The sequence below is a fragment of the Phascolarctos cinereus genome, unplaced genomic scaffold (assembly GCF_003287225.1).
Source record: "Phascolarctos cinereus isolate Bilbo 61053 unplaced genomic scaffold, phaCin_HiC Scaffold_726;HRSCAF=1367, whole genome shotgun sequence".
Lineage (NCBI taxonomy): Eukaryota > Metazoa > Chordata > Mammalia > Diprotodontia > Phascolarctidae > Phascolarctos > Phascolarctos cinereus.
The window spans coordinates 29,383,643-29,406,966 of NW_027556098.1; the positions used below are offsets into that span (position 1 = coordinate 29,383,643).

The 23,324-nt window shown below is 35.8% G+C and overlaps 1 protein-coding gene and 1 pseudogene across 1 annotated transcript in view; one reads left to right on the forward strand and one right to left on the reverse strand.

The window, feature by feature from the left end:
• The window catches only part of OCA2 (OCA2 melanosomal transmembrane protein), a 542,641-nt gene that overhangs the window by 285,068 nt on the left and 234,249 nt on the right, over window positions 1-23,324 (forward strand). The window lies entirely within an intron of this gene.
• On the reverse strand, window positions 18,935-19,311 carry LOC110212725 (large ribosomal subunit protein eL22 pseudogene; annotated as a pseudogene).

Here is a 23,324-nt window from a genome sequence, read left to right on the forward strand (position 1 = left end):
TAGTATCAGATGTTTTTCATTAATAATGGTTAGTTTTGCTGAATCTCTCTCCCATCCCATTTTTTTATTGTGTGTTATGAGGGACAGTTTTCTGGAAAGGAAGAGAGAAGAAATGTAGGTAATGAAAAAAGCAAAAGATATCATGTAGGGCCAGCCAGAAATGTGCTCGTTTTAAATGTTTATTTGTGTTTTGTTCAGAAACTCTTGGTTTATGGGATTTCTTTTATTACTGTAAATTCTCAGCAGTCGCTTTTCAACCTAAAAATATGTATTCATCTTCCTTTTTCCTTTCTCTTTGTCACTCCCTCCCTGCCAGAGCTTTAATATCCCCAAAAGGCACAATTGGAATTATCCCTTCAAATGCTGATATACATTCCTTGGCTTTACTGACCTGAAATTTTGTGATGTTCTGTTCATACATTCATTCAGCCTTCTTTCTGCTTCACTTTTTATTTTGTTCTGTTCCCTTTTTAATCTACTTATTCTGTTATTATATCCTTCTGTTTCTTTCCATTGTGTGTACTTTCTAGTCTCTGCCTTTTTCCTCCAGCATATATAATTTTCTAATAGTAATTAACAACAGATTTTATAGTTTTTAGATTTTATAAAGCACTTTATAGACTGTCTCTCATTTGATACTAACAACCATTGAAGTAGGATGGTGAAAGTATTAAGGGGTAGAGGCTAAGACCTGGGATTTCATTGGTATAGACAATTCCTGGGCCTTCTATACCAAGGCATGTTGTCATCTTCTCTGCACTTTATAGCCTTAGGGAAGTGTCTAGAGAGTTTTCATGGACACACACTAATATATGTTGGAGACGTTGAACCCATGTCTTCTTGGCTTGGAGGCCAAGTCTCTTAACTATTACCCTCTGTCAGGACAAGTACTATTAGCCCTGTTTTACATATGAGGATTCTATGACTAGTGTTTTTCAATATTGTATATACTGAAATTGGTATAAATTTTTTCTTTTTAATTTTTACAGAGACATCGCAAACCTCTCCTCCTCCTCTAGTCATCCAAAAGCATGCTTATGAGTGTGACTCCACTTCAGCTGTGGCTGATTCACTTAGTTGGAGGATTTTGCTTAAAAGGCTTAATTTACGTGGTTAATTTCTAGAAAGACTACTTAGATTTGTAGTTGGCATAGTATTGTGGATAGAGTTTTGGATTTAGAATTAAGTTATATTAGAGTTTGAATTCTACCTCCCATACTTGCTAGCTTCTCTGAGGAAGTTATCTCATCTATAAAATGAACTTGTCTCACAAACTAATTGTAATGATCAAATGAGCTAATATGTGTGAAGTTCTTTGTTAACCTTAAAGTACTTTATCAGCTGTTGTTATTATATGATCTCAGACTCCCTCCTCATCCTGGTCACCTTTCTTTGAACACATCCCAGCAGTCCAATATCTTTCTTAAATATGGCATCCAGAACAGATGAAGTCTGAACTGAGGCGATTACTGTCACTTCCCTTTGTTTGGGCACTATATTTTTGTTATTGCAGAAAATTACATTAGCTTTTCTGGGAGTTTCTATATCACTCTGTTGACTCATATATAGCTCCCTGTTCATTAAAACCTCCAGTTTTATTTTTTCACATGTGCTGTTTTCTAACTGCAATCTCTCCGTTCTCTATTTGTGCAGCTGATTTTTTAAAGCTGAGTGTAGGACTTTTCATTTATTTTCACTAAATTTCATTTTATTAGATTGGGCCCATCTCTATCACTCCAATCTGTCAGATTTTTGGATCCTGACTCAGTTAACTAATACATTAGCTATCCCTCCAAATTCCTGTCACCTACAAATATGCTGAGCATGCCATCTATTTTTTTAAATCCAAGTCATAGATAAGAATGGTGAATATTATAGGATCAAGGACTGACCCAGTGACACTTCACTAGAGAAGTCTCTTCACTCAGGAATCAGTATCTTTTGGATCAGGTCATTCATTCAGTTCTAACTATACCTAACTGTGACATCATCTACCCCACAATTCCCCATCTTTTTCATAAGGATATCAGACTTTTTTTTTTATTAGGTGCTTTGCAGACATCTAGATATATTACGTCTAGAACATTTTCCTGATCTACTAGCCTAATAGCCCTTGTTCAAGAAAGGAAATGTCTGGCATGACTTATTTTCAATGAATCCTCTCCTCTTTAATCCCTCCCCTTCCCTCCCCTCTTTTCCCTCTCCTCTCTTTCCACCTCCTTTCTTTCTCTTTCCCCTTACTTCCCCTCTTTCCCCTTTCTCTTTCCTTTTTTTTCCATCACCACCACTACTCAAATGCCCACAACTGTATCTATTTTGTCCCTAAAACAAATACAAATAATTCAGCAAAACAAACTTAATATCCATGGCTGGAAAATTTAGGTCTCATTTCTGTACTTCTAGTTCATCATTTCTCTACCAAGAGGTAGGAAGGATGCTTTATCACAGACCTTCTGAATTGGTGATTGGTCATTGCATTGACCAGAGTTGTTAAGTATTTCACAGTTGTTTTCCTTTATATTATTATAATCTTTGTGCAAATTACCCTCCTAGTTCTCCTCATTTCATTCTATATTAGCATCTGTAAATGTTATCAGGTTTCTCTGGATCTGTCCCTTATGTCATTTTGTAATTTTTCCATTGCATTCACATACCACAATTTGTTGAGCTATTGCCAAATGATAAAACCCATTTTGTTTCTAGTTCTTTACTGCAATTAAAAATGATGCTATAAATATTTTTGTACATGTAGATCCTTTCCCTCTATCTTTGACCTCTTTGGAATATATCAGTGTAGTATCACTGAATCAAAAGGTATGCACAGTTTAGTAACTTTTGGGGTACAGTTGCAAATTGGTTTCCAAAATGGTTGGGCCTCTTCCCATCTCCACCGTGTACATTAAAATGCCCACCCTTCTAAGCCCTTCTTTTTATTTTTAAAATTTATTTTATTTTTAATTCATGGAACAAGCATTTCCATAAGACAGTATAATAAAAAAGATGATTGCACATGAATCTGCAAATCTGTCATGTACAACTTGCTATTCCCTCCAAATATTAAACAAAGTTATTATGTAAATTTCTTTTATTTTTTTCTTCCCTCCCCCCACCCCTGCCCTAGAAATGGCTATCATTAAACACAAATAGATACACACACCCACACACACACCATTTACCAATATATTTATTTACCTATATTTACACACACCTATTTATCTATATGTAAAAATATTCTATACATCTATTTATCAGTTCTTTCTCTGGATGCAGATAGCATTTTTCTTCATATGTCCTTTATAGCTAATTTGGGTATTTATAATAGTCAAAATGACTTATTCACTCAAAATCATTCTTAAAACAATATTGCTGTTACTGAATACAGTGTTCTTTTGGTTCTGCTCACTTTGCTCTTCATCATTTCATGCAAGTCTTTCCATGCCTTTCTAAGACAATCGGGCTTATCGTTTCTTATAGCACAGTAGTATTCCATTGCAACCATACACCCAAACTTGTTCAGTCATTCCCCAGTTGATGAGGATCCCTATAATTTCCAGTTCTTTGCCACCACAAAGAGAGCTGCTATAAATATCCCATTCACATTCAGAGTTATAATTATTTGTGAATTTTCCTCCATTTTCTTTTTACTCATTATTTTCTTTCTTTCTCAGCCTCTCTGATATGACTTTTTATATTTAGGTTATATATCTATATGAATTTATTGTGGTATTTGGTGTGAAATGTTGGTATAAATCTAATTTGTTCTAGTCTTTTTTTCCAATTTTCTCAGCAGTTTTTGTCAAGTAGGGAGTATTTACCCCAGCAGCTGGTCTTCATGGATTTATTGAAGCCTATGCTACTATTTTCCATTACCCCAGTTCTTGTTTACTTAACCTGTTCTATTGATCAACTTTTCTGTTCTCAACTAATACTAAATAGCTTAATGATTATATTTTGTAGTATAGTTTCAGTTTTGGTATTGTTAGAACCACTTATTTTCTATTTTATTTTTCATGATTTCCCTTGAGATTCTTGGTCTTTTGTTCCTCTGGGTGAATTTTATTTTATTTATTTTTGTCATGTTGTGTAAATTAACTCAGATCATTTGATTTGTGTGACAATAATTTTATAAATAATTTTATAATTTATAATATAAACATAACATAATATTTATATTATAAATACAAATAAAATATTAATAAAATTATAACATAAATATAAATAAATAATTTTAAAATTTATAATAATTTTATAAATTACTTTAGATAACATTCTCATAATTATATTAGCATAGTCCAATCATAATAGATAATGTTAAGTCTTGATTTAAGATAGCTACTATTTATCATATTAAAGAAAGGTCTGCTTGTTTCAATGTTTCTTAATAATTTTAACCATAAAGACATATATTTTGACAAATACTTTTCATATCTATTGACATAATCATGTGTTTTTTATTATTTATATGGTCTGTTTTGTGTAAAGTTTTCTTAAAATTGAAACATTTCTCTATTCCTGGTGTAAATTCAATCTGGTCATACTAAATAATTTTTGTAATATGTTACATGGCCACTTTGCTAAATTTTATTCAAATTCTTCATCTCAATTACTGCTTTACTTTTAAAATGCTCACAAAATATTTGTTTAAGAATCTTGCTTAAATATTTTCCAGGATTCAATGTTAAACTGAACTGAATTGAAAGATCTCCCCCCTCCTTCTCCTCCTCTCTAAATGAAGGCAAGTAGATTCATTCTCCCCCATTTCATTTCCCTTGAATTCTGAGCATTCATTAAGAAGATAATTTTTCTCGGTTGAGAAAACACAAATAAATAAGAATTGAGAAGTTTTGCTTTTTAAAAAATCACCATCTCATTTAACTTCAATCTGTAGTCCTATCTCTTTCTTGTTCTTCTGGTTGTCCCCCACATAGTTGTTTTTTTAAGACTTAAAAAATTGCCCTTAGCATTTCTCATAAATGTCATCTGAACTTTAACTTTCCTGACATTATTTTCTTGGTACTGTTTTGCTCTTTTGTATTCACATACTTCATCTTTATTAGATGTCATTTTAAAATCGGAATTCTCCATTGAACACCAGTGTCTTTAGATAGTACCTCCTCCCACAATTATCTTCCTTACTGAAATTATTTGTGATAATGTCATCAGAATTCCCTATTTTTAAGGTCTCCTGTCCCCCTTGAGCCAACATTGAGTTTCAGTCCCTGGAATCCTACATATCTTTTCTTTGAATTTTTTCAAACTGGTTTACTTTATAACTTTTGATACAGGTGAATGAGATATTTTTGAGGACACCTCTCAGTGACCTCGTTACCTAATCTCTCCCTGCCCTGTGAGAGGTATGCTACTTCACTGTGGGTCATGATCCCACATATGAGGTTGCAACCCACGGTTTAAGAAATGCTAAAGGGTTCTTGAGTGGAAAAAGTTTAAGAAGCTCTGTAGAGTATATAATGCCTTAAGACAGTTTCTAGTACAGTCCACAGCATGAAACTTTTCAGAGAAACAGGAAAGAGGAGATCCCTAACATTGCCACAGAAGGAAAGCCACCCAAGTAACTGGGCATCTCTATATTTCAGTGCTCTGTCACAAAGAAGCCTTAGCTAGTTTTCCCTCTTGACAATACAGTTAGCTTTGCAGTATGAGGGCTAGTTTGAAAACATAAACCCAGAACTCTGGGCTAGTTATGTCTTTAGAGGCAACCTGCAGGTACTCTTATCAGCAAGAGAAATCAATAATTCATTTGCTTTCAGCAGAGTCCTTTAGCTGACAGCTGGACAGTCTGATTTTATAACTTTGTCTTACATCTGTGTGAATGTCCATCTTCTGCAGCATTGGGGTAAATAACTTCTCCAGACTTTTAAAAGTTCTTCAGAGTCTATTCCCATGCTGCCTATCCAATCATATTCAGTTCTCCAGCACACAATTTCAACTCTGGTCTGCTTGTTCTCAATTTTTCCTTATCCCATGAATGTACCACTCCTTCCTTCCTTCCTTCTTCCTTGAAAAAAATCACTTAATTTCCCCAGGACTTTATTTTTCTCAACTTTAATGTTGGGGGGTTGGATAAGATGGACTCTGAAGTCCAGTCCAATACTAGATTTATGATTTTATGATCTTCTACATTCATAGCATCTTTTGAATTCATGGCCTTCTCTCCACCCACATGGCCATAGCTATATTTCAGGCCCTTTGGACAATTTCAGTAACCCCCCTAATTTTTTTCAAAGTATATCCAGTTTCATTCCATTCTATCTACCATATAGCTGCTGGCACTTTATTTAAAATAGAAAAAAAATTAAGTTTTGAAAATTTTATATGACATTTTATTTTTTGTAATATTTTCCTCCAATTATATGTTAAAATAATTTTTAATATTTGTTTTTTTAAAGTTGAATTCCAAATTCTATCCCTCCCTCCCTCCCCTCCCCACTCCCTGACACATTAAGCAATCTGATATAGGTTATACATGTGCATTCAAGTAGAACATTTCCATTTTAGTAATTTTGTACAAGAAGATTCAAACAAACAAAAAAGAAAGAAAGAAAGAAAGAAAGAAAGAAAGAAAGAAAGAAAGAAAGAAAGAAAGAAAAGAAAGTGAAAAATAGCATGCTTTGGTCTGTAGTCAGACAATTTCAGTTCTTTCTCTGGAGGCCGGTACAATGTTTCATCATGAGTCCTTTGGGATTGTCTTGGATCATTGTTTTGCTGAGAATAGCTAAGTATCTGACTTATTTTAAATTATCTTAGGAACCAAGAAAGGGAAAAGGTTGAAGATCAGTTATTGATCTGAATTAGTAGAAGGAGTTTCCTCACTGGGATTTTCCTACACAAATGAGATCATAAGTTGGTTAAAAATGGTTATAAGATAATATTGTGTAAAAAAAGAAAAATTGAACTGAATTGTAAACATTCAGTGTACAATGCATGATCATATCCATAAACCAAAATAGATGATTGCTTTGTGTTTTTCACTTTCCAAAAGGAAATTGTGGTAGGGGGTGGTTGGGAGAGATATATTGTATAAATCACAGCAAGGAAGATATGCAGCAAAATTTTTTGAAATATGGATTGATTTTCATTTTATGTTTGGTTTTAACCACAAGTTTAATTAGTTTGTATATTCATATCAATTGTTTTTTGGTATATGTACAGCTTGAAAAAAAAATCTCCTTTTTTTGTTAACCAATCTTTTAATTCTCTCTCCTCCCTTTCTGCTTTCATTTAGGAAGACTCCCTTTCCTAACCTTCTCCTTTCAGCTTAAATATCTGACACCCCAAACTCTTGCTCTGGGTCCAACATATATAGGTACCACTGAGTTTACTAAATGTACTCAAAGAAATTGAAATAATAATAACTGATATATAATAATAATATAATATAAATGATAATAACTGATAGCACTTTGATGTTTACAAAACCCTGTACATATATTGTCTCCTGTGACCCTCACAATAACCCTTTGAGATAAGTGCTATTATTTATTTAGGGTGTCTTCCAAATAAGATAAATAGAGGGGCTAGTGCTTTGAATGAAAATCTCATGAAGTTCACCTGGGGGATAGAGAGTCATAAAGAACAACATAGAGAAAAAAGGTATTAACTAGAACAAGATTGGAAAGATGTTCACAGGCAAATTAAATTCTTGTTTTTATCTTATAGAAGTTTCACTTGAATTACTATCCACAACATTAGCAGATCACTATTTTTCCCGCATAAATTCAATGGAGGGGATTTATTTTCATGGTAGGTAGGTGCCAACAAAGTGCCAAGACTGTTAGAACTGATCTATTTGGAAATGTTAGTGCACTTCTATTGTGGTTTTTTTTTTTGGCTTTATCATGTTCTTGGGAGACCAATAAGGAATTTAAGGTCAAGAAACTGGGGTTGCAATTCAGAATATTGTTTAGCTAATTATTCATGTCCTTGTACTGTTACAACTACACCAATTGAATTTTCTACTTCATTCCTGTAAAGAGAAAATAATAATAAATTTGGAGAGGTCAGTCCATGACACATTTATCCCCAAGACTCAATTTCGTATTTGTCTTTCTAGAAAGAAGGTGGGGGAAGGATACAGTGAAAAATGTAGTTGCGGCAGAAGCCAATGATATTAATGCAATATGTTTTTAAAAATTTAAAAAGAAAAATTTTTTTTAAAAGAAGTTCCTTCTAGGACTAAATGGACTAAAATGATCTATATTAGAACCAAGATAGCAACCATCTTGCTGACACCCACAATTTCCTTAAAGAGCTTCATTTGCACTGAGGTAGCCCAGGTTTAGTTGGTTTTTACTTATTCTATAGCCTCTTAGCCCCTGAATAGACTATAAAGCAGGGCTTCTTAACCTGGAGTCCATTAGTGAGGTTTAAAAATATTATGGTGATTATGTTTCAATATGAATGTTTTACTTTGAAATCTAACATTTTATTTTATGCATTTAAAAACTTTGTTCTGAAAAGAGGTCCACAGGCTTCACCAAATTGCCAAAAGGAGGTCTATGACTCAAAAAAGTTAAGAACCTCTGCTATAGAGGTATTTTTTGAGATAAATTTCTCTTACAGAACAACTACAATGCAGAGATCACTTGAGATCCTCTGTCCTGTAAACTAAGATACCTGACACTTTTAGTACTCATTATCACTTCTGCCTTAGGTCCTTCCTATGAGTCCCAGGGGAAAGGCCCCATGAAGAAGAATTGGTGGTGAAGTTAGGCTTAGGATCTTCAGGGTCAGGAGTGATCCCATTCTCCAAACGCATCCCTCTTTCCACTTTCACTCAGCTTCTGATAAACTGATGGCTTTATCATCCTTTTGACCTCACTCAGTATGTGCATGGACAGACAGCAGGTGCATATTTGTCACAGAAGGCAGCTTTTGCTGTTTGGTTGCTCACTGTTGGTGGAACTCTTGCATTTCAGCTGCTGTGACCTCTTATTCCACGGTCCTTTGTTTCTTTAAATGAGGGATAATCTTAACCTTTTTTTTTTTGTCATAGATGCTTTGGGCAGTGTGGCAAATCCTATGAATTCCTGCTTAGAATAATGTTTTTTTTTAATGCTCAAAATAAAATACAAAGGATTACCAAGGAAAACAATTATATAGAAATAATAGTTATTAAAATATTAAAAGTTCCAAGTTCACAAGCTCCTTGAAATCTATCTGAAGTGGTCTGTGGAGCCCTAGACTAATTAGAATGCTTCCATACATATTTCCATTTCTCGATGGGGCTTTCTCTGACCTCCTGTCTAAAAATCTAGGTGACCAGGAGATGTTCACACATATATAATCCCTCCATTCAAAGGTACTTTGGAAGGAGTTTTTCTAACTTCTTTCTTTTTGACATCACTTTCCCCCTGGATTCATTTTAGAGCGTCCAACAGCTTGTTACAGAGAATCCACTGTTTCACTCTCTCAAGTCCAATCAGATGTCCAGTTAGCTGCCAGTCACTACCTGTTAATTATCAGTCTAGTGCTTACTGGGGACTTCCTCATACCATCTGCTTCTGACTTCATTGCTCCCTTGACCATTAATTAGCCTCTGCAGCAGTCTTGCCTACACAGTGCCAACTTACAGGGATTCTCCTCTGCTCACTGGGATGTATTGAGGAATTGTCTGATTCTCTGTAGTGGCAAATTACTTCTTCAGCTTCTGCTATTATTCCAACACAGTGATATGAGAGTCTTCTGATTTCAGAATGCCTAGCAGATTGAATGCCGGTCCTTGGAGACTGCTCATTAGTCTCTGTTTCTTGACTTCAGTCAACTGCCAATGATGTGATATGTTCTATCCACTATTAGCAAGTCCTATCCCAGCCCTGAATGGTCCCTGACCAGATGGACCTAGCAGCTCTCCAGGGAAGGTTGATAACATGGCACAGTTAAGTCCTTATACTGGCCTTTATCTAGCTTGTTCTTCTCCAGATGTCATATTTTTATTATACATGGGTTTCGCAGAACATTCAGATAATTTCTCCCTTTGCAGAAGAGTCTTGGATTTCATTTCCATCCCTTCTTTTTTATTGGGGAGTTTAGTTACTAGTTTCCGTGTAGTCTCCCCAATTTTTATCTCTCTAGGCATAGTAGATTATGTTACTGATTCAGGTAACTTACAAGCTACATCTTCCTGTATCCTTTTAACATTTAATAATGATTTCCCATTCATTCCCTCCCAAGTAATTCCCAGGGCCATCCAGGGTTTCCTTGATATTTTAGCCCTTACTGCTTATTCTTATTATCAAAAGTGCTTTATTAGCATTCAATTGAAATGCTTCAATAAATCAACAAGAATTTATTAAGCACCTGTTATGTGTTAGGCAGGTGCTAGGCATTGGGGATACAAATATGAAGAATGAAATAATCTGTACTTTAAAAGTTAATAAATATGCATATAAAGTCATTAAATATATTTTAGTTCAAATAATACTCACAATGGACAATGTATCAGATATGGATGCCTAAGAGGACAGCAATAAAAACTCTAGTTTTATCATGAAATTGGAACATTAAAATAATTTTGAAATTTAATGAAACCATAGTTTGATTCAAAAGGGAATCCAATAGGAAGCACAAAAATAAAATGAAACCAAGAAAAGAATGTTTTTAAAAATCATAGAACTTTCTTAAAAACAAAAATTCCAGAGATCTCTGACATTTCAGGTAGATCTATGGGTTTTTTAATAAACAGATTTGAAAAATCTTCTCTTAAACAGAACTACTTTAGTGACAGCCCCATTCTTAATGGCAGAGCCCTTTGCCTAATCCCTTACAACTATAAAGACAAAATACTGGTAATTCTATGCTTACTCCAGCAGCTTCATATTCCACCCAAACCTCGAGTGCTAGAGGGAAACACAAACTCTCTTTCTCAGAACTGACTCCCTCCATCCCCTAGCCCAGCCTCATAGGTGATAACTCAAGGGTGTGGTCCCCACATGTAAATTTATCTACTCATAATGCATACCTCTCCCGGATAATATCCTGTTCTTTTTCTTTTGTACTGCATGTCCATTCAGTTACTGGAGTATAGCTTAACAGTCAATTACGCAGAATTGGACTGCATACATAGTTATTTAATCATACCCATAGAAGTAAAAGGAACAGATTTTTTTTTTTAAATTACCACATTCTACCTGAGGCAGCTGTGGTGTGGTTGATAGACTGCCTCAGAGAAATCCTGCTTTTGACATATACTGGCTGAGTGACAGTTGGGCAAATTATTTGATCTCTTTGTGTCCTAGGCAGCTAAGATTATAATGCAACATCTTGTTTTGCTTAGGATCTCATCTATTGTGCTGATGTATTAAAAAATGGCCTGGGTTACTAGAAATTCTGCTCTTTGGAAGGCTTGTGTTTATATGTCCCCAGTTAGTGAACAAAATTGACAATGGGCTGCGGGGCTAAGCCCTGCTCTAGGCAAGCTATCTCTCTCCTATGTAGCTACCACTGTAACCTCATAGTGCAAACAAAGGGACACCAGGTAATGAACGTAAGGGCAGGATCATCCACAGGTGTTTATGGGAAATAATATAAACCCCAGCAAATGTATTCTTTAACAGAATGAAAAAACATAATTAAATGGAAGTGAGGCAGGGGCAGAGTAAAGACTGCCCATTCCTCCTGCCTGTTTTTCTCTTACTATTCCTGCTACTGGAGCAAATGCCTGTGATAAAAATAGTTACACACCTCTCTGCTTGTCCATTTAGAGGTCATCTCTCATGGTTTGGAACAAGGAAACTGAAGATTTCACAGACACTGGTCCCTACAGTAGGACTACTGTTGTAGGACCTCTCTCTACTCCTCATTGTATTTTGAGGGTTCCTCAAAACTCCCACCATTTGTGATACATGAAAAACTTCTGCCCTTCCATTTGAGGGCTGTTATCACACTGGTTTCCTCTCTTGCCATGCAGGGAAAAGCTACAACTCCCAAGGTCTTTATGGCTAGGCAACACTTTGCCAGAGGTTGTTACAATAAGTTGCAAAGCAAATGCCAACCTATGTTGTTAGAGGGAATTTCCTCATGTTAGAGTTACCCATATCAATGAAATCATATGCCTATGTCATCATATGCCTTAACTAGGCTATAGGAGTTCCATAAGTATAATCCAGTTGGTTGGACTCAGACCACTGAATCAGCTCTTCTTACTAGGACAAGGTGAGATCCCCAGTCCAAAGGTACAGCAGCATTCCCACCATGTTCCTAGAAAACTTACACTTTCTTCTCTTCTAAGCCCTATGATAACAGTTGCTCAAGTGAAAACCATACCTACCTGCTTCCACTCCCCATTATCTCATACCCACCTACCTTAGCCATCCTCCTTTGAAGCCCCTATCCAGCTTTACTTGCTTCTTCCAAAAAACCCTCTAGAACCCCCATTCCATTGCTAATAAATTTCTCTTTATCTTAAATTTTTCTTCCTTTAGTCCTTCTCTTTCAGGCACTCACAGTGACCTGGATGCCCGCCCTTCCTAAACCCCTCTCCCTAAAGATGTTATATCCCTGATCACCTTCTCTACTACTGCATGCACTTTTTTTTTTAATAACCCAGACACATTGGAGTGTGAAAAGGAATAAGCATACTTCTTTGCTCCCCACTGCCATCTTCAGAACTTATGCCTGATGTCATCACTCACTAACTACTTCTTCTTAGAGGTTTGCTCTATCTATATGTATCATCCTATCCAGATTCTGATCATAAATCTAGACCCCGCCTCCTCCCACCGAAGTCACTGTTGCTCCTTCAATGGAGTCTTGTACCTGCTTTGTAGTTTTCTTCATCTCAATCCCTTTTCTTATAATTAGAGACATCAATTTTTATGTCCCCTCACCCACCTTGGCCTCTCAGTTTATAAATCTCTTTAGCTCTTATATCTTACAACTTCACCTAAGCTCGACTCAGTTATGCTCAAACCCATGGTCTCATTGTCCTTTTGTGGCATAAATACATTGCTGATGTACTCTTTGTTTTAGACCATGCCACCTAGAAATTTTAAAAATTTGTCATTTTTCTCAAAAATATCTCATTGTTCTGCTTTAGAGAGAAATGCCAAAAATTAGAAAGAACCCTTAAGCCCTAGGATATCTCTCTAATAAAAGACATTTTAGAAGTATCATTTATAGGAATCTTGAACGAGGGAAATTTAACAATATGCTAAAATATAGTTATGAAACTCAGGGTAAAGTAAAAGTTAACAGTTTACTCATCAAAACAGAACAATAGTAAGTTAATCTTGGATAATAATTTCTTTAAAACCATTAAATCTCTCTGTGACCACTTCCCTTAAGGGTTTTTCTCCCAGCTGGTCAGAGGTGATGAAATAATTGATAGGGAAAGACTGATAAAGATTCTTTCAGATTAATCCAAAGGCTTCAGACTTGGATATTTTAAAAAAATGTTTTATTAATATTTTACAATGGGAGGGGCTTTGTCTGCTTCCACAACCCAATACATGCTTCATTGCCATGACTGAGAACTTTGAAATTCTTCTATTTGGGTATCCTTCCATTTCCTTCTGTGCCTTAGTCCTTTTGAACCTATTTTTAATCCTTGGTGTAACTTCTAGTCCCTCCATTCCTCAATACTCTCTTTGGATATTACCCCTTTTTCTGGCTTCACTTTTTTTTCTTTCCAATCTTGATCTTATAGTTGACCAATTCAATTGTATACTGCTTTCTAAGCTTGAATCTTTGCTTCCCTGTCTTATTGCCATTCATGCTTAGCCAGAGCATGATTACTCCTACCACTGCTATTTCCACTCTTTTTAACTTGTTCCTGAATGATGCTGGACAAAGTGGTCAAACTGTACTTACTAGATTCTATAAATTTATGTTACCCAGTTTCAAACAGATCCTCATTCCCACAAGGCAATTATTTTATGTTAGAATCTATTGAATTGAATTGATTAATCCCCAAGATTTCACCACTACTTGAACGAGAAAACAGAGATCATACACTTATGAGCTCTCCCTTTCATCTATTTTATATCTTAAAAAAACCCAACCCTTGACATAACCTTTCCTCTGAATCTTCTTTGTTCCAAACTCTGATAAGGAGGTAGCTCTTTACTTTGCCAATGTCAAACCCTCTTCTGTGTCCTTGATCCCATAGTCTCTCATCTCTTTCAAGAATTTGCCCCTTTTGGCCTAGCTAAAACTATATTATAAAGCAGCAATCATCAAAACTATTTGGTACTGGCTAAGAAATAGAATGGTGAATCAGTGGAATAGGTTAGGTACCTAAGACACAGTGGTCAATGACTATAGTAATCTACATTTGATAAACCCAACTATTCCAGTTTCTGGGATAAGAACTCATTATTTGACAAAAACTGCTGGGAAAACTGGAAAATAGTATGGCTGAAACTAGACATATAGCAACATCTTACATCATATACCAAGATAAAATCAAAATGGGTGCAGAATTTAGACATAAAGGATGATACCATAAGCAAATTAGGAGAGCAAGTAATAGTTTACTTGTCAGATCTATAGAGAAGGAGAATTTATAGTCCAAAAAGAGGTAGAGAACGTTATTAAATGCAAAATAGATAATTTTGATTACCTTAAATAAAAAAAAATTGTACAAAGTCAATGCAACCAAGATTAGAAGGAAAGCAGAAAGCTGGGAAACAATTTTTACTTCTAGTGTTTCTGATAAAGGCCTTATTTCTAAAATATATATATATAGAACTCAGTCAAATTTATAAGAAAACAAGTCATTCCCCAATTGATAAATGGTCAAAGGCAGTTTTCAGATGAAGAAATTTAAGCTATATATAGTCACATGAAAAAATGCTCTAAATAACTATTGATTAGAGAAATGCAAATTAAAACAACTCTGAGGTACCATCTCATACATATCAGATTGGCAAACATGACAGAAAAAGGAAAATGATAAATGTTGGAGAAGATGTGGGAAAATCTGGACACTAATGCATTGTTGGTGGAGTTGTGAACTGATCCAACCATTCTGGAGAGCTAATTGGAACTATGCCCAAAGTGCTATAAAACTGTGCCATACCCTTTGATCCAGCAATACCACTATTAGGTCTGTATCCCAAAGAGATCACAAAAAGGGGAAAGGATTTACATGTACAAAAATATTTACAGAAGCTCTTTCTGTGGTGGCAAAGAATTGTAAATTGACACGATGCCCATCAGTTGGGGAATGGCTGAACACAAGTTGTGGTATATGAATGTGATGAAATACTATTGTGCTGTAAGAAATGATGAGCAGGCAGATTTCAGAAAAACCTGGAAAGACTTAAATGAATTGAGACTTAGGTGAATTGATGCTGAGTGAAGTGAGCAGAACCAGGAGAACATTGTACACAGTAACAGCAACATTGTGCAATGATCAACTTCGATAGACTTGGCTCTTCTCAGCAATACACTGACAAATTTTATACAAAGAAAATTTCAAAAGACTTATAATGGAAAATGCTATCTACATTGAGAGAAAGAACTATGAAGTCTGAATGCAGATCAAAGCATACTATTTTTACCTTTTTAAAAATAATTCTTTATTGTGGTTTTTCCCTTTTGTTCTAATTCTTCTTTCACAACATGATTAATGTGGGAATATGTTTAATAAGATTGTACATGTAGAACCTATGTTAGATTACTTGCTGTCTTGGGGAGGGGGGATAAAAGGGAAGGGAGAAAAAAATTTGGAATTCAAAATCTTATTAAAGTGAATGTTGAAAATAATAATAATGATAGTTTGCCCCTTTGGTCATCTTCTTTCTTTCTTTCCTAATTTTACCTATCTCCTTACTCATTTCCCCACTGTCCATAGTATGCATAGATCATCCTTTAAAAAAACTAATACCATCATATCATCTCCTTAAGCTATTATCCTATGCTTCTCCTTTTTACAAACTCCTAGAAAAAGCTCTGTATTCTTATTTACTCCACTTCTCTCATTCTTTTTTCCTTTAAAATTTTTTAAATTAACAAGCATCTATTTTTTCTCCAACCTCTCTCCCTTCCCCAAATTGAACAACCACAAAAAGAAAAAGCTTGTATTACAATATACATAGTCAAGCGAAGCAAATTCTCTCATTGTCCATGTGAAAAAAATATGTTTAATTGTGCATTTTGAATCAATTGATTATCAGGAGATTGGTAGCATGCTTCTTCATTGGTCCTTTGGAATAATGGTTTATTATTGCAATGATCAGAGTTCTTAAGTCTTTCAAAGTTGTTTTTCTTGATGATATTGTAACTGTTTAAATTGTTCCTCTGATTCTACTTCCTTCATTCTGCCTCAGTTCATATAGGTCTTAGTTTTCTCTGAAAGTGTCCATGTTATAATTTTTATACCACAATAATTTTTAATTATATTCATATACCTGAATTTATTTAGTCATTTTCCAATTGATAGGCACCTTTTAAGTTTCTAGTTCTTTTCCATTACAAAAAGAGTTGCTATAAATATTTTAATATATGTGGATTCTTTTCATCATTAAAAAAAATTCTTCAAAGTATAGGCCTAGTTAGTAGTGGTATTGCTAGGGCAAAGGGTATGTACAGTTTAGTGAGTTTTGGGAGACAGTTCCAAATTGCTCTTCAGCATGACTGAACCAAGTCTCAGCTCCACCAACATTGTTGTACCTATTTTCCTGCAGCTCCTCCAGCATTTGTCATCTTCCTTTTCTGTCATTGTTGCCAGTCTGGTATGTATGAAATGGAAGCTCAGAGTTGCTTTTATTTGTATTTCTCTAATTATTTGATATTTGGAGCATTTTTATATGGCTATTGATAATATGGGTTTTTTCCTTTGAAAACTGCCTCTTTGTATCTTTTGACCATTTACTAATAAGGGAACGACTTTTGTTCTTAAAAATTTGAATCAGCTCCTTATGTATTTTGGATAGAAACCTTTATCAGAAAAACTTGCTGCAAATATTTCCCCCGAGTTACCCATTTCCCTTGTAATTTTAACTACATTATTTCTGTTTATCTTGTTTCTCAACCCTTTTCAATCTGGCCTCTGGCATCATTAAAAAAATGAAGTGGTTCCCTCTGTTTATCAGTGATCTAATTGACAAATCCAATGGCCTCTTCTCAGTCCTCAATCTTCTTCACCTCTCTCTATCTTTTGCCACCATTGATCACTCTGTCCTCCTGGATATTCTCTCCAAAACATCTCTTGGACATTTTCTCTTTTAACTATTCATAGAACCACCAGCCTGGCTCAGTTTCTCATCCCCTCAATTCTATTCTATTGCATTAGTTTTATGATGGATCTCCTTACTACTAGCAACTCCATTCTTCACACAATCCTAAAACATAAGTCTGGCTATTCACTTACCTTTTTAATAACTTTTAGTAGTTTCCCTTTGCCTCTAAGAAATTCAGATTTCTTAGTATGGCATTTAAAGCCTTTCACAATCTGGCTCCAGTCTTCCTTTCCACACATTTCCCCCATCATGTATCCTACATTCAGACAAACTGGACTACTTACTGTTCCCTGAAATCAGCACTCCATCTCTCATTTACATGCCTTTGTATGTGCCAATCTCCATGTCATAAATGGACTCCCTCTGCTTATTCATCTGCTAGATTCTTTAGCTGCCTTTAAGGATGAATGCATAGGTAGTACACTGGATAGAGTGATAGACCTAGAGTCAGGAAGACTTATTTCCTGAGTTCAAATCTGACCTCAGACACTTCCTAGCTGTGTGACCCTGGGCAAGTCACTTAACCCTGTTTGTCTCAGTTTCCTTATCTGTAAAATGAGCTGGAGAAGTTAATGGCAAGTCATTCCAGTATCTTTGCCAAGAAAACCCCATGGATAGTGTTGGAGTGCTATGCTCCATGGGGTCATAAAGAGTTGGACGTGCCTGAATGACTGAGGAACAACAACAACCAATCTGGAAAAGTTTTTAATATGGGCTTGGAGATGGCTGTCTATCTTTTGTCTGGGGCTAGACTAGCTAAGTACAGAGAGGCTTACTTAGCATTAGAAGGTTGGCCATGCCATCTAATTAAGATGGTCTGTTATAGTCTTTGAGGAATTGTCAGTAGACAGATGACCCCCATTACAAACTGAAGGACCCTTCAAGCTGAGAGTATTGAGAATATTGACTGAGGAGATATTGGCTTGTGTGGGTGGTGGGTTGTGGGTGAAGAGGACTTGGTCATTATCTATAAGTGTTTGAAAACTGCTATGTGAAAGAATATTTAGATTCATGTGCATTGGAAGTGGGCAAGCTAGAGTTTGAAAAGAACAGGATGGTAGAATTTAGCTCTACAACTTTTCAAGCTTTTATTGTTGTTTAGTCACTTTCCAGTCATGTCTGACTCTTCATGACCCCATTTGGGGTTTTCGTGGCAAAGATACTGGAATGACTTGCTATTAACTTCTCATTAACTTGCCATTTCCTTCTCCAGCTCATTTTACACATGAGGAAACTGAGGCAAAGAGGGTTAAGTAACTTGTTTAAGGTCACACAGCCAGATTTGAGCTAAGGAAGAAGAATCTTTCTGACTTCGGGCTCAGCACTCTATCCACGATGCCACCTAGCTGCCTTTTTCAAAAATTAGAGCTGTCCAAAAATTTGAAAGATGTTCCTTTTGAGTTTCTTTGCTTTCTATCAAGAGGGCTTCTAGTGTGAGGTGAATAATCACCGATCAGGAATGTTGAAGAAGGGATTCTTGTTTAGAGTGAGAGATTGTATGGACTCTGAAGTCTCTTCTACATCTTTGATTCTATGAGTCTCTGCAAGTTGTATTAATTAATTCTGGGACTGCATTTTAAAAGTAAGAAATATTTTGGAGTTGGTTCCAATTAATAGATACTTTTAAAAAAAAGTTTTCTCTGTTTTCACGTATGGTAAGGTCAAACATTTTTTTTTTTTGGTTCAAGTTTTATTCAAGATCATATACAAAACGTTTCTAGACCCAAGAGGGCTTAATCCTCCTCCGCTTCATCCTGGTTGATCTGGAAGTTCCATAATTCATAACTCTCCTTGCTGTTGGCTAACACCTGCAGCCAATCCTGAAGATTGTTCTTCTTTAAGTATTTCTTTGCCAGGTACTTCAAATACCTTTTAGAAAATGGCACCTCTATGTCATGGTTATCTTACTCTTGCTTCTCTCAATGGTTACGACTCTGCCACCAAGTTTGCCAGCCTTTCCATTCACTTTGATTCGTTCTTGTAAAAACTGCTTAAAATTAGCTGCGTCCATAATCCCATCTTCCACAGGATGGGTACAATCCCGGGTAAACTTAAGGACTTTCTTCTTTTGTTTGCCACTCTTCATCACAGATTTCTTCATGGGCGCCATGGTGATCACGGTGCCAGAAAGGAAGGACAAACATCTTAATCACTGTGCTCCATTTATTTTTCAATTTATTTTTACACTCCCCATTCCTACTCCCTTGGCTTTCAGAGGTCCATGTCTGGACCTCTGTTCTTTTTTCAAACTGGGTGCCATTGGAAATATAGATGAGGAAAGTTGTGATTATTTGCCACATAGTTTTCCCTTGAGGGTGGAAGAGCTGCTGATGAAGGCATCATTAAGTGGGCAATACTTTGATAGAAACAGCATCTGATAAGTATAAATCTCTGGATATCATTTTGAGGTACCTGCAATTTTAAAGGCTATTTTAGTCTTTGTCTGTCTCTTCTTACCAAGACCATTTTTCTTCCTCCCAAGAAGAGTAATAAATGGTATATTAAGCTGAAAAAACCAACAATCCAGTTAAGAAATTGTAATAGAGTGTGAGGCTGGAAATTGCGATGTTAACACCTACAGTCTCACTGACACCACTTACTCTTTTTTTCCCTCAATGTTATTAAGGAGTCAAGTGAGCACAGAATGTGCAGTCTGTGATAAAAGCCAGAGGGATTATTACCAGGTACATGGCTCAAGCAAGTCCTTTTGCTCTTCTGTGAAAGGAGCAGACCCTCTGCTGACATGTCAGTAGACAACCAGTGTCAGGTTCTAGACCTGAAATGAAAAGAAAAACTGAGGCTTGTACAAAGAAAAAAATAAGACTTCATTGAGTTGTTGACTATTGTTAAGAGCTTAGGTGATAAGACAAAACAGTCTGAAAACAGAGTTTGAAGTTATGGAAAATTGAATGGAATTTGTAAAGTGTTTTGTGTCTGACTTAAGGCTGGAAGATGTTCTCTAGGGAAATATAGACATCTCAAAACGATAGAACAAATACAACTATAGAGAACAGAGTTTTAGAATGAAACATTCATAGCCTGAGTTCTGATAAAAATTCTTATTAATTCTTTTAACTGTATGTGTGTGTGTGTATGTGTGTACATATGTATACATATGTACATAGGTATACCTATATACATATGCTAGATAGATAGATGTATGAAAGTTAAAATTTCCTTAAAAATTAAGGAAATTTTTTTTGTGTTTTTCAGAATCCAAAAAGATAAGATCTGAGATTATTTTTGTATTTGTTTTAGAAAAAAGTGACCTCATCAGACATTAGAACAAACTTCTTAATTGCAAAGGGACAAAGCAAAAATCATTATCAAGAGGTATTATATAATCGTGTTTAGTTATTTTTCAGTCATGTCCAACTCTTCATGACCCCATTTAGGTGTTTGGTTTTTTTTTTTTGCAAAGATTACTGGAGTGATTTGCCTTTTCCTTCTCCAGCTCATTTTAAAGATGAGGAAACTGAGATAAATAGGGTTAAGTGACTTGCCCAGGTTCAGTAAGCTAGTAAGTGTGTCTGAAGCCAGATTTAACTTCAGGATGATAAGACTTCTGACTCTAGGCCAAGCACTCTATCCATTGCACTACCTAGCAACTCATTATATAATGGTGGGATCTTAGATTTATGAGCTGGTCTGGTTCAGCTCACTCATTTTATAAATTAGTGAACTGAGAATTGCTGAGGTTAAATGACTTGCCTAAGGCTATATTGGTAACAGATAGAATAACAGAGAGGAAGGGAGGGAGGGAGGGAGAGAGAGAAGGTAAGTGAGAGAGAGAGAGAGAGAGAGAGAGAGGGAGGGAGGGAGGGAGGGAGAGGAGGAAGGAAGGAGAGAGAGAGAAAGAGGGAGAGAGAGAGAAAAAGAGAGAGAAGAGAGAGAGAGAGAGAGAGGGAGGGAGGGAGGGAGAGGAGGAAGGAAGGAGAGAGAGACAAAGAGGGAGAGAGAGAGAAAAAGAGAGAGAGAGAGAGAGAGAGAGAGAGAGAGAGAGAGAGAGAGAGAGAGAGAGAGAGAGAGAGAGAGAGAGAGAGAGGAAAAGGATAATTCACTAAGCACTGATAATTACCAGGCATTGTGCTGAGAGTTAGGGATAGAATAACAAGAAAATAAGATGGTCCTTACTCTCAATGCAGCTATTAAGTTTCTGAAGCCAGATTTGAATTCAGGAAAATAGGACTTCTAACTATTAGGATGATAAAATATCTAATAGTACGATAAAATTGCACAAAAGTGAAGCAGAAAGGAGAGTTGGACTCATACCTGTGGAGGTAAGACAGCCAGTGTAGAAAGTGATTGTGGAGGGAAGTGAACAACGTTGCTATGACTTCTGATGGTATAGGGGTTCCACATAAGGCCTCAGCACTCATCCAGATAGCCTTAGCCTGGAGTCATCCTAGGGGCAAGGGAGCGAACATAATCATTTTTGTGCCATGGACCTCTTTGGCAGTCTGGTGTAATTTAAGGACCCTTTCTCAGAATAACATTTCTAAACTGCTTGAGACACACAGGATTACAAAGGAAACAAATTATATTGAAATACAGTTATCAAAATATTTTTAAAAGTTCATGGACCCCTAGGTTAAGCACTATTGATCTAGATCTAAAAGAGACCTTAGAGAACAGTTCAACTTTTTCATTTTATCAATGAGTGAATTGGGGAACAGTGGCAGTAAGTGACATCCCCAAAGTCATACAAGTAGTAGATGACAAAGCCTGTATTGGAACTTAGGTTCTATGACTCCAAGTTTAGTGCTCTTTCCACTGAACTGTACTACCTAGCTTCTTTTTATTATTGGAATATTGTAATCAACCAATCAGTCAATATTTATAAAGAACCTATTTGGGAGCTCAGCTCTGTCCTAGGTACTTGGAGGGATACTAATAATAACAACTCGCATTTATAAATGGGCCTGGATATTTAGACTTACAAAAGATTTTACTAACTACTCTGAGAGTCAAGTAGTGATGATGTTATGACTTTAGTTTTACAAATGAGAAAACAGGCTCAGAGAGGTTAAGCAAATTAACTTAGGGACAAGGTTACACAATGAGTACGTTTTAGAACCAGGACTAAAACCCATTTCTTCTGATTACAAGTCTTTCTATTATATCAGGCTGCTTCTCTACCATGAAGTATAAGATGTACTTCATATATATGTATATATATACACACACACACATATATACACACACACACACACACACACACACACACACACACACACACACATATATATATATGGAACTATTTGCTATTTAAGTTTAGAATTTTTTACTGTATTTGATGCGGGACAAAACTAACACAAATCAAATAATTACAGACCCGTTAAGTGTTAACTCTATAGTCCTAAGTACAATAGGATCATTGGATAATAGAATCCAATTCCTCCAGGAAGAAATCTTACAGAGCATCTAATTTGATCCTCTCATTTTACAGTTGAGGAAAGTGAAGTCAGTTTCCTGGGTTGAATGAGTTGCACAAGGTCATATAGGTAGCAAATATCACAAGTGAGATTAAACCCACCACCATGCTACATCTAGTTAAGAGAGAGAGAGATAGATCACTGTGGGCTAGAATAACTAGGGAAGGCCTCAACAGTTCCTGGAGGAGGGACATCTTGAGCTGGGCCTTGAAGGATGGATACAGTTAGGATACTTTGTGGAGAAAGGAAGGCATTCTAGAAGGAAGGACTAGCATTAGGTAAGGTTGAATGCTAAATGTGTTGGCCCCAACAGGGAGGAGACCAACCTGACTAGAGTAGAGTTGGAGAATGGAAATAAAATTGGGTAGGTACTGAGTATAGCATTATGTAGAGACAGAGATTGGTTTCAATGGGTCTTCCAAATCTATGGAACACAGTTAATAGGACATACTGATTATTATTGGATATATTAATTTTCATTGTTATAGACTAATTTTCACTGGAGGAAACTCATTTCATTGGTTTTCAAAATTATGAAAATACCCTGCTTTTAATATTCCTGAGGAAGAAAGTATATACGTGTAATAGATTGGAATCAAATTACATGTACGACTGTCCATTTTTTAAAAGAGAAAAATTGCAAATAATGCTTTCATGGTTTGATATTTAAGTGGCACTGCACATAACT